Below are 10,828 nucleotides of genomic sequence, written 5' to 3' on the forward strand. Positions count from 1 at the left end.
CCAGTTGTTTAGTTCTGACAAGTGAAAAGTTGTCCACAGTAAAAATGTTCCTAACTGCAACTATTTTATGAATAAAAGTGACATGGGTCACTTTTGACCCATGTGTGTAAACTTGATGTAGTGATACAAAACCTATTTTAGTTCCAACATGTAAACAGAGAAAATGAAAAAAAAATGATTTATGGTAATCAAAAACAAGATATGTAATGAATACTTTGAAATATTAAATGATTAAATTAATATATTTTAAATTACATAGCAAAGAAACACAGCCATGCATGAAATAACATAGGAAATGAATACGGGTCATTTTTGACCCATGTTGCGCTTTAGAAGGGTAGTCGTACAAAAATGATTTTTATTAAAAAAGTAAAAAATTTAAAATGAAAATAAGAATTTGTGATGATCAAAAACAAGTTAGTTGAGGAATTCCTGGAATTCTGAATTGTGAAATTAATTTATTGCAAAGATATTTACGATTAAAACTCTGTCGGGTCACTTTTGACCCATCTTATGCATCAAAGGGTTAATAATATTGTCGTGCCCACAGCTCCCATTGTGCCAGACACTAATTCGATTTTAGCCTCGTTACCATCCAATTCAACACACTACACAGTCATTGATCTATGTTCAGCTTTTTTCTCTATACCATTGCATCCAGATAGCCAGTATCTGTTTGCATTCACGTTCAAAGGCAAACAGTATACATGGCGGCGTTGGCCACAGGGTTATGTTGAGAGTCCAACAGTGTACGCAGCAGCGGTAAAAAGAGACCTTGATGACCTCCACTTCCCAGGGGGTTCAACACTTCTGCAGTACGCAGATGATCTTTTGATAGCCTCTCCATCCGAGGAAGCTTGTCGAACTGATTCAATCTTGCTCCTGCAGAGGTTGGCTGAGTGTGGACATAGAGCATCACTGCCCAAACTGCAATTTTGCCGATCTGAGGTCACATATTTGGGTCACCTCCTGAAGGATGGACAGCGCCTCCTGTCACCAGAGGGTGAAACTGCTGGTCAACATGCCTCCCCCCAGAACTAAGAAGGGCATGCTTTCATTCTTGGGGATGGTGAACTATTGCAGACACTGGATTTATGAGTATGCAGCTATGGACTCTGTATTGCGAGCAGCCACACTGCAGTCAGCTCCCACTGCAGTTCAATGGACTGATGACATGCAAAAAGCTTTTCAGAACTTAAAGCATGCTCTCACCATGGCTCCAGCATTAGGATTGCCAGACTATCATCAGCCGTTCCATCTACACGTACATGAGAGAGAAGGCTTTGCTACAGGCATTCTAGTACAAAAACATGGGTCTCACTACCGTCCTGTTGCGTACTATTCGTCTCGACCGACCCCTGTAGTCCTTGGTATGCCGGGTTGCCTGAGAGCGGTGGCTGCAGTTGCTATTCTGCTTGATAAGTCCGCTCCCATTGTACTGGCTCATGACTGTGTCGTGCACGTTCCGCATGCAGTATTACACATTTTAAACACATCAGCTACTCAACACATGACAGCAGCTAGACGTTCAGGTTATGAGGCAACTATCCTTTCCAGCCCACACATAACTTTAAAGCACTCACCCCCCTTAAATCCAGCCACTCTCCTTCCACTGATTGACACAACTGAAATTGAGCATGATTGCATTGCTACTGTTGATATGTGTACATCACCAAGGCCAGACCTATTGCAGACACCAATACCTAACTCTGAGATGATTCTTTACACTGATGGTTCAGCTAGCAGACCATCTGACAATGTTCACCTAGCGGGCTATGCAGTAGTAAATGATTGGGAGCACGAGCTCTGCCTCCTGGCACTTCAGCGCAGGCAGCAGAACTATATGCTCTCACTAGGGCCTGTATTATCGCTTCTGGTAAAACTGCCACCATCTACACTGATTCATGATATGCTTTTGGTGTAGCTCATGATTTCGGTCAATTATGGAAAATGAGAGGGTTTGTGTCATCGTCTGGCAGGCCATTACAACATCATGCGTTGGTAAATGACCTGCTAGACGCCATTATGCGCCCGTTCCAGCTTGCAATTGTGAAATGTGCTGCTCACAGTCAGGAAAATGATCCTGTTTCACGAGGAAATGCAATGGCTGATTTCGCAGCCAAACAAGCAGCAACTTCCTCTTCCTCCATGGTACGTCAGTGTGCCTCCACACAGCCTGTCCATCCATTTTCGCTACCCTCCGTTAATGATGTCGTGATGTTGCAAAATCACGCTGATGATAGGGAGCGTAGTCTTTGGTTGAGAAAAGGTTGTACACTTGATGCAGAGTCTAGCTTGTGGCTCCACCCTGATGGTTGACCAGTTTGTCCTCGAGCTCTCCTACATGTTCTGGCACGTGTTACACACGGACCAGCACATGTCGGAAGAGGGGTGATCAATGATGTTATTCGCTCACAATGGTTTGCACCGGGTATCACACAGGTCTCACAAACTCTTGTTGAAAGTTGCTTGATATGCCAACAGACCAGAAAACAGAACAGCACTGTGCGACATGACCATTTAGAACCCCCATCAGGTCCATTTGTAAATATGCAAATAGATTTTGCACATATGCCCAGTTGTCAAGGCTACAAGTATTTGTTAGTCATAACTGATCGATTTTCAAAGTGGGTTGAATGCTTCCCAACCAGGAAAGAAGATGCCAGAACTGTTGTGAAGTGTCTTCTAAGGGAAGTAATCCCAAGATTCGGGGTGCCACAGGGAATAGATAGTGACAGAGGTCCAGCTTTTGTATCACACATCACAAAGGGACTGTCAGCTATCTTAGGATTCAAGTGGCAGTTACATGTTCCTTATCACCCACAAAGTTCAGGACAAGTTGAAAGGATGAATGCAACTATCAAAGAAAGACTGACTAAAACGGTAATGGCGACGGGTCTGAAATGGCCTGACGCCCTACCTCTGGTGTTGTATTCAATTCGAAGTGCACCAAACGCAACCACAGGACTTAGTCCTCATGAAGTGTTGATGGGGAGGCCAATGTCCACAGGGACAAGCCCCCCTTTAACTCCACACAAAACTACCTTGCTTTGGACGGATGAGTTCATGACTGATTATGTGAAAAAAACTAACAGAGATTTTGAGAAAATATCATTTGCAGGTATCCAAGAGGCTCCCCAAACCATCAGAGGAACCAATTCATCCTTTTAAGGAGGGTGACTATGTACTAATCAAATCTCTGGAAAAAGTGTCTTTGTCTCCTAGGTGGAAAGGACCGTACCAGGTGCTGCTGACAACCAGGACAGCTTTAAAGGTCGAAGGAAAGGCAGAATGGATTCATGCCACAAGGTGCAGACTTGCCCCCCCAGCTGCCGGAGAGGATGTGCAGGTCAATTGCAGGTAATCAGACGATTACTCATATTTTCACTCCTGCTAGGTGGACTGGGCCAAGTTACAGGTCTGAAAGTTTCAGGAGATGGAGAGCAGGGAGGCTTCTCTGCTCATGATACAGTCGTAGTTACAGAGTCCTCAAAGAGGGGGTGCCCTCTGCAGGAGAGCCCTGGAGAAACAAACCAGGTAATAGACTCTGAATGCAAGGACGGAGTAATTCATTTTTTGAAGCTCAGTAGCAACAAAAATGCACATGAAACTGAAAAACAAGGTGATGATGTTGCTAAAATGGAGCCAGAAAATACTGGAGGTGCAGCACCTTCAGCTCTGTCTCGTACAAAACGAACTGTGAACTCTGTTGTTTTTGAGTGTCCCACTGACAGATGTGAAGAAAATGATTGCTATGTTGCAAGACCTGACATCTTTATGAAGAGAAAGTGGACGTGGGCCACCTATGATAAGAGGTTGGTGGAGACGGAGTTAATTAAGCCAGGAAGGATGAAGTTAAAATTCACACTCGAAGTTCCTCAACTTGTACCTCTGGAATTATGGTGTTTCACTAAACAACAACTGGATTCTTCCCCTGACTGTAAACTATGGGATATTAGTTATCCAGAAAGAAAGGGAAAACCTAAATTTTGTAATGCTGATGCAAGGTATGAAGATGAATTTGCTTCTCCCTATTTCCTTGTTGCAGCGGCCAAACACCAAGATGATGCTAAAACTGAACAGATTGTGCAAGACTTGACTAAAGACAAAACTCAACAGCCTGTTGAGCCAAAAGTAAATTCGGCTATTAGTCTTATGATTGATTATGCACGTGATCGTAATTTCAGTAATTGCTGGCTGTGTCAAAATATGCCAAGGTCAATCCATTCTCCTATGCTTAGTCCAATTCCATTCACCAAAGCTGACTATGAAAAGTCCAATTGGAATGATTTGAGTTCGAGACTTAATGATGATGCAGATGATTGTTAGACCCCCACCTATCCAATTGACTCTGTTAAATCCGCAGAACATGCTGACATTGCACGACATGTTGCACAAAGTATCAATGACCAATATTTGCCAGCAGGGTTTAACCACACAACCCTCCTCCGTATTATCCACATTCAAATGTATGTGAAACTTGGTTTTGAGTATAGAGTCCAAGTTAGTCTGACCCAAACAAATTGTTCGGAACCTCCTGAAGGCAAGGTGTGTGTTCCTCAACCGTACACCTCCACTATTTTGGCTGAAGCTCTAGTCTATGTGCAACCATGGACTGGAAGTATGTCAATAGGGTTAGTTAAAGTACAGGTGCGGAACTGCACAGAGCCTCAGCAAAGTGAGCAGACACCCCTGAGGGACTGTTCAGTTTATTTGCCCCCTGTGCCCACTCATGCACTGCAAAATGTTCCATTGTGTTTCCGAGGAGTAGGGTCAGGGCAGGAGGAGTTAGGACAGAGCAGTTGTAATACGGTAGTAAATGTCACTCTAAAGCAGTCTCCCCTGCCTGAGAGAGTGTATTTAATTTGTGGTGACAAAGCTTATTCCTGCATGCCGTACGAAGAATCAAAAGGTATTTGCTATTTAGCTTATTTGATTCCCCTGATCAGGAAAGTAGATGCCTCAGAAATAGCTTCACTGTATCCTCCATTGCATAGATACAGGAGAGAGTTAAAATCCTCCCAACGTGTCATTAGCGTTCTTTTACCCTGGTATGGTGTTTATGTGTCACAACAGGAACTTGCATCTTTATCTAAAGTCTTAGAAAGTCACCTGAATGCCTCCAGTAGAGCTATGTTGGCTGAACATAAGGAGTTACAGGAAGTCAAAACAGTAGTTCTACAGAACAGAATGGCTCTTGACCTCCTGCTTGCATCACAAGGTGGCACCTGTAAAGTTATAGGCTCTGAATGTTGTTCTTACATTTCTGATGCAACAGCTGCAGTGATGGATATGGCACATGAAACTGCATTAGGTATAAAGGAATTACATGTTAACCATGGGTTTAATTTTGGAGATTTACAGGTATTTTCGGGCCATGGGGGTCCAACCTGATCAAGCTTTTGACTACACTGCTGGTCATCATTCTCCTCCTCATCCTCCTCTGTGCCTGTATGAGTCGGCTGATTAAGCTGGTGGTGAAGAAGACCACTAAATCCGTCATTCAAGCACCCCAGGTGTGTACAACTGTCGACGCAAATGTTAACAATAATGTGACAATGAGATATTATGATTATCGAGGCTTTGAGGAGTGGATACAGCGTCTTGGGCTGGATGACCTCTCCCTGGAAGATGATGATGAGGAGGAGGAGACCTCAGGTCTGTAAGCAAAAGTATTTAGTTTAATGAATCAGGGAGTCAGATAGTGGGAGGCGTGATGTGTCTGAGTGTTAAACTGAGGCAGATGCGTATCACCTGCTGTCTGCGGATGAAACTCAGAGGCTTCTGGGTGTTCATGTACTCCTTGTTTTATTTTCCTTTCAGGGTTTCATTGTTTTAACGATTCCAGATTTTATTGTGTGTTCCAAATTTCAAAATAACTATTAATCACTTTAATCATTTTTGTTTAATGAAGTACAGTTAAACATTTCTCTAGTTTGAATACGCAGAATCATTTCTTTGTTTAGTTTATAGAGAATGTTGTATGTGATTTTGATTTCATAAATGTGTATTTGAATGCAATGAAAAAGAAAAAAACTGCAACTGATGAAGAGGATGAGATGGATGATGGATTCAAGGCCACCATGCTTCGAAAGTGCTAGTAACCTCTCCATGGTGGTGACCCTCGACTGTACGTTAAGTACATGGGTTGAAGACTCGTCAGTGCATAAATTAAATGTGTGACAATGATTAAAATTGTTAATGTGATTTAACTTTTCCTTTTCAGGGATGAAATGAGTATTTTGCTGTATTGCTGTAATCACATGTGTATGTATGTACCACCTTTTAAAGAGTAAGGTTTCCTAATGGGATAAGATAGAGTAAACACATAGGTCTTGTTACCTCCATACCATCGAGGCGTGGCCTTAAGCACCTTGCTAGACTAGGAGTAGTTAGCACAGGGTTCTTGTTTGCTTTTTCAGGATCTTTAGGGAAATATAGCTTCTGTGAGATAGGTGCATATGACTCATGATATCTGTCCTGAGCTCCTTAATACTTCATTGTTTCAGGGGTTCTTCATTCCTTTGAGGGTGAGCTTCACAACTGCCCTTGTTGGCCGGAAGGCAGAACTCATGTGTCATGTGACAGAATAGGCATATGTGGTACATAAGAGGGGAATTGTTATGATTTGCATGAAATGTTTTTCAATGATTTTCATGAAATGTTTTCAATTCATTTTATTTTTCCCTAGGGACATTAATTGTAACGGAATGATGTTACTGTGAGAGTTTATGATAAGAGGTTGGTGGAGACGGAGTTAATTAAGCCAGGAAGGATGAAGGTAAAATTCACACTCGAAGTTCCTCAACTTGTACCTCTGGAATTATGGTGTTTCACTAAACAACAACTGGATTCTTCCCCTGACTGTAAACTATGGGATATTAGTTATCCAGAAAGAAAGGGAAAACCTAAATTTTGTAATGCTGATGCAAGGTATGAAGATGAATTTGCTTCTCCCTATTTCCTTGTTGCAGCGGCCAAACACCAAGATGATGCTAAAACTGAACAGATTGTGCAAGTTGTTTTTGGTTTTGTAACATCAGACATTATCTGCAGTGTTCCCTAGCTGCAGCTCAGTGGCAACTGGCAACCTGGCTACTGAAACACTACCGACTTTGTGATTGGTTGATAGGTGGTGAGTGGCACATCAGGCCAAAACACAGAATGACAACATAAACATTACTTGTGGGCTGCAACTGAGCTTTTTAAATGTGAATATTATGGCTGGACTACTATTGTCAGTGATATCAGTGTTTGAAATGAACATGATTCCTTAATGTCTGGTTACATTTTAGGGCCATTTTATGATTATTTGGAATATATTTGTTACATACAGCTACTTTAAGAGAGAAGAGGTCAGAACCTCCATCTGAAAAACAAGCAAACAAAAAGTGACATCTCATCCACACCCATCCCAATTAAGTTGATTAAATTCTCACTATCATTATCTGTTCAATTCATTCTTTCTGTCCACTAACATCTGTTGATCTTCCACCTGCCTGAGCACCTACTCCACTGTATGAAACTCCCCAGAGTATATCTACAGTACCAGCCTAGAAGCCTTAGTTATTTGCCAGATATTTTAATGTGCCTCCAAGCCACAGCAATTAAGTCCTGTGACCTGTATCTGCCCGTCTACCCATATGATGTTGACAGTTTGTTTTTTAGTCTTTAGCCTGCGTTTCTCAACCCTTCTGGTTTGCCTCCACTCATTGTTTTTGTATTGATAACCTACATTTTGCATGCTACCAAAATAATCTAATTTATTGCTAAACTGCTCCTGCCTGTCAAGTCTACTTGTGGTTGCTAATCCACAATGTAACACATTAAGCTTAATAAAATGATGACTGAACAACAATGAAATGGTAGGCAGTACTTTAATAATACTTGATTTGAAACTTGATTTAAAACTGATGAATTGAAGTATGAAAAACAACTATTAGGATACCTCAACAAAGCTTTTTATCATTATACAAATACATTATACAAACTTTGATGATAAACAACATTGAACTCACCATCTCTACCTGACTTCCTGCAGTGTTACACACGATTGCACTCCAGCAATCCAAAGTATTCTTTCCCTTTAAGTCTTTTATGAAGCCTATCATATTCAGTTTCAATACTGAATACAGTAAACAGTTCTTATTTCTTAAAAATGTAGCTGGCATGACAGACATGAGTAGTAATCTATTTAGCCTGAGCTCAGGAGTAACATGAGTCCACACTAAGTACTTTCAAAAGAGAATCATATTGATTTAAAAATGTATCATTTGTCCCATCCTCCCTAACCCTAATTTATGATTCCAGATGTGAAATCTTGTTTGGTTTGTCTGTTGTCAGTTTTGTCACTTTTTAATTTTAAAATCCTCCATCAAAACTGAATCATAACAACTACTAACTATTCTAGTGAAGAGTCTACATCAGTATAAAGTAAAGATTTCAAAAAGACACATACCTGTTTTGGCCTCACAGCCATTGCTTCCTGGACCTAATACCAAAGAGAAGATTAAAATGTTATCTTCTAAACAATTTTGACAAATATAATTACGGCCACAGGCAACAAGTAGTAGTATATTTAACAGTACCATGGACATAAATGTTTTATATTATATTTATACTGTAATAACATGAAGACATTTGATATATTCATTGTGTATAACATTTAGAATAGCATCCACATATTTCATTTGTAAATTACAAATTACAAAAACTGAATTGGACATTGAGCAACTTTTGAACTTGGTCAGCATAAATAACACCCATTATTATACATCTCAAGATGCCAACATTGTGCTATTTGTAAATGTTTATACATACAGTACTAACTTTATATGCTATACCTATATAACCTGCTTCAATTCAACAGCTATTAATACATTTTACATTTACAATATTAATGTTTAGCAAATGCTTTTGTTTTTGTTGACACATTGGGGAATTCAAATTCAGTACTAAGTCAATTAATATTCACACACCCTTCTGCTTTACACATATTGCCAGACCAGTTGAATCATATTGCATTAATTAGTACAAATGTCCAAATAAAGTAGACACTGAGTTTTTTGCAGACTGCATTTTAAATGTAACTACCATTGGTCTGAGTAACCATAACCTTACCCATGTATTAGACAAACAACATCCCTCCTCCCCTCATGCACAGAAACCAACACACAGTGATGGCCCTAACATTTCACTAAGATACTAAAAACCACAGCATATTATACCACATTAAGACCCTATAGAAACAACAGAATAAACACTTCTATTCTTACATTACTTTAACTTGTCCAATAAAACCAAGACTATAAAAAAAACCCATTACATATAGGCCATGTACACACGTAGCCGGGTATTTATAAAAACGGATATACCCCGTTTTCAATAATAACATGGTCCACACATACTCAGAACATGACCAGCCCCCCCCCCCCCCCCTCAACAACATCAGGTACTGCGGGTCCTGCGTGGCATCGACATCAGCAAAGCACCAGGATCGGATGGAGTACCAGCGAGGGTGCTGAAATCATGCGCTTATCAGCTTGCTGCAGTATTCACTAACATCTTCAAGCCACAGTTCCCACCTGCCTGAAAACTGCCACCATAATCCCTGTGCCCAAAACCTCTGATGATGAGAGCCATCTCCATCGCCCTCCACACTGCCCTCAGTCACCTAGAAAGCCCTAACTGAAGTCAATAAACAGCATCCTGATGTAAATCAGGATGCTGTTTGTTGACTTCAGCTCGGCATTCAACTCCATCAGCCCCAGCCGACTGATCAACAAACTGCAGATATTGCAACTCGGAACCCCCTCTGTCTGTGGATCAAGGACTTTCTGACGAACAGACTTGGGCACTTCCACATCCTCCACCATCGTCCTCAACACTGGTGTTCCTCATGACTGCCTCCAGTCCTGAGTCCAGTCCCCACTCCCACGCCTAGAAGAGATCTACTCGAGACGTCTCCTCTGGCGGGCCAAAAAGATGTAGAATGATCCCATTCACCCATGTCACTCTCTGTTCACCAGACTCCCGTCTGACAGACTCAGAGTAATGCAAGCCTGTACAAACAGACTCAAACAAGGCAAACCCCATGGCGGTGAAGAGACTGCTACAGAAACAATGAACATACTGCAATTTTACCTGAACTTTAACTTGTTCTTGTTGTTACTTGATTTTTGTACATATTTTTAGATATGTTGTTATTTATGTAATATAAACATACATATTTATTTATATTTATACCGATTGTAACTGTAAGGATTGCTGCCAAACGAAATTTCATTGTATCTTATGTGCAATGACAATGAAGCTTCTTTATCTTTATCTTTATTTTTACAGAACCTTATTCTGTTGAGCTGCGCATTACTCATGCGCTTGATTAAATGCATTCAAATGTAAAGTAAGGACATTTTTGATAATTTTGTGTTTGTGCATAACATCCAAGTCAGTGTTAAAACTGCATTTTTTTTTTGCCCTACACCTGTCAAAATATCTCTTGCTGTGGCTTTAGATTGTAGTTTTATCCAATTGTTTACCTGATGGTGCCATTTTCATGTATTTTGCTTAAGGATGAATACAATTTATAAGAGTGTGTCCAAAATGACCTGTTTGTTTGGTATGGATGTCAGAGTGTGGTATTTATGTATTTGTGTATTGAAAAATTAATGTGTGCATGTGCAACAGATAGAGAATTCATATCGTCTTTCAGGTCTGCATTTGCAGCTTTATGTCTCAATCTTTCTCTCTCTCGTACACACATGCATGGGTGTTACCCATCGAGGTGGGACAAGTCCCATCCACTTTTTAAAATGATAGTTTGGATCCC

General features: G+C 40.7%; 1 pseudogene; it reads left to right on the forward strand.

Annotated features, from left to right (window-relative positions):
• The first annotated feature begins 513 nt into the window (after positions 1–513).
• Positions 514–9,943, forward strand: LOC128367243 (uncharacterized; annotated as a pseudogene).
• The last annotated feature ends 885 nt before the right edge of the window (positions 9,944–10,828 follow it).

Source organism: Scomber japonicus, chromosome 2, assembly GCF_027409825.1.
Source record: "Scomber japonicus isolate fScoJap1 chromosome 2, fScoJap1.pri, whole genome shotgun sequence".
NCBI classification, from domain to species: Eukaryota; Metazoa; Chordata; class Actinopteri; order Scombriformes; family Scombridae; genus Scomber; species Scomber japonicus.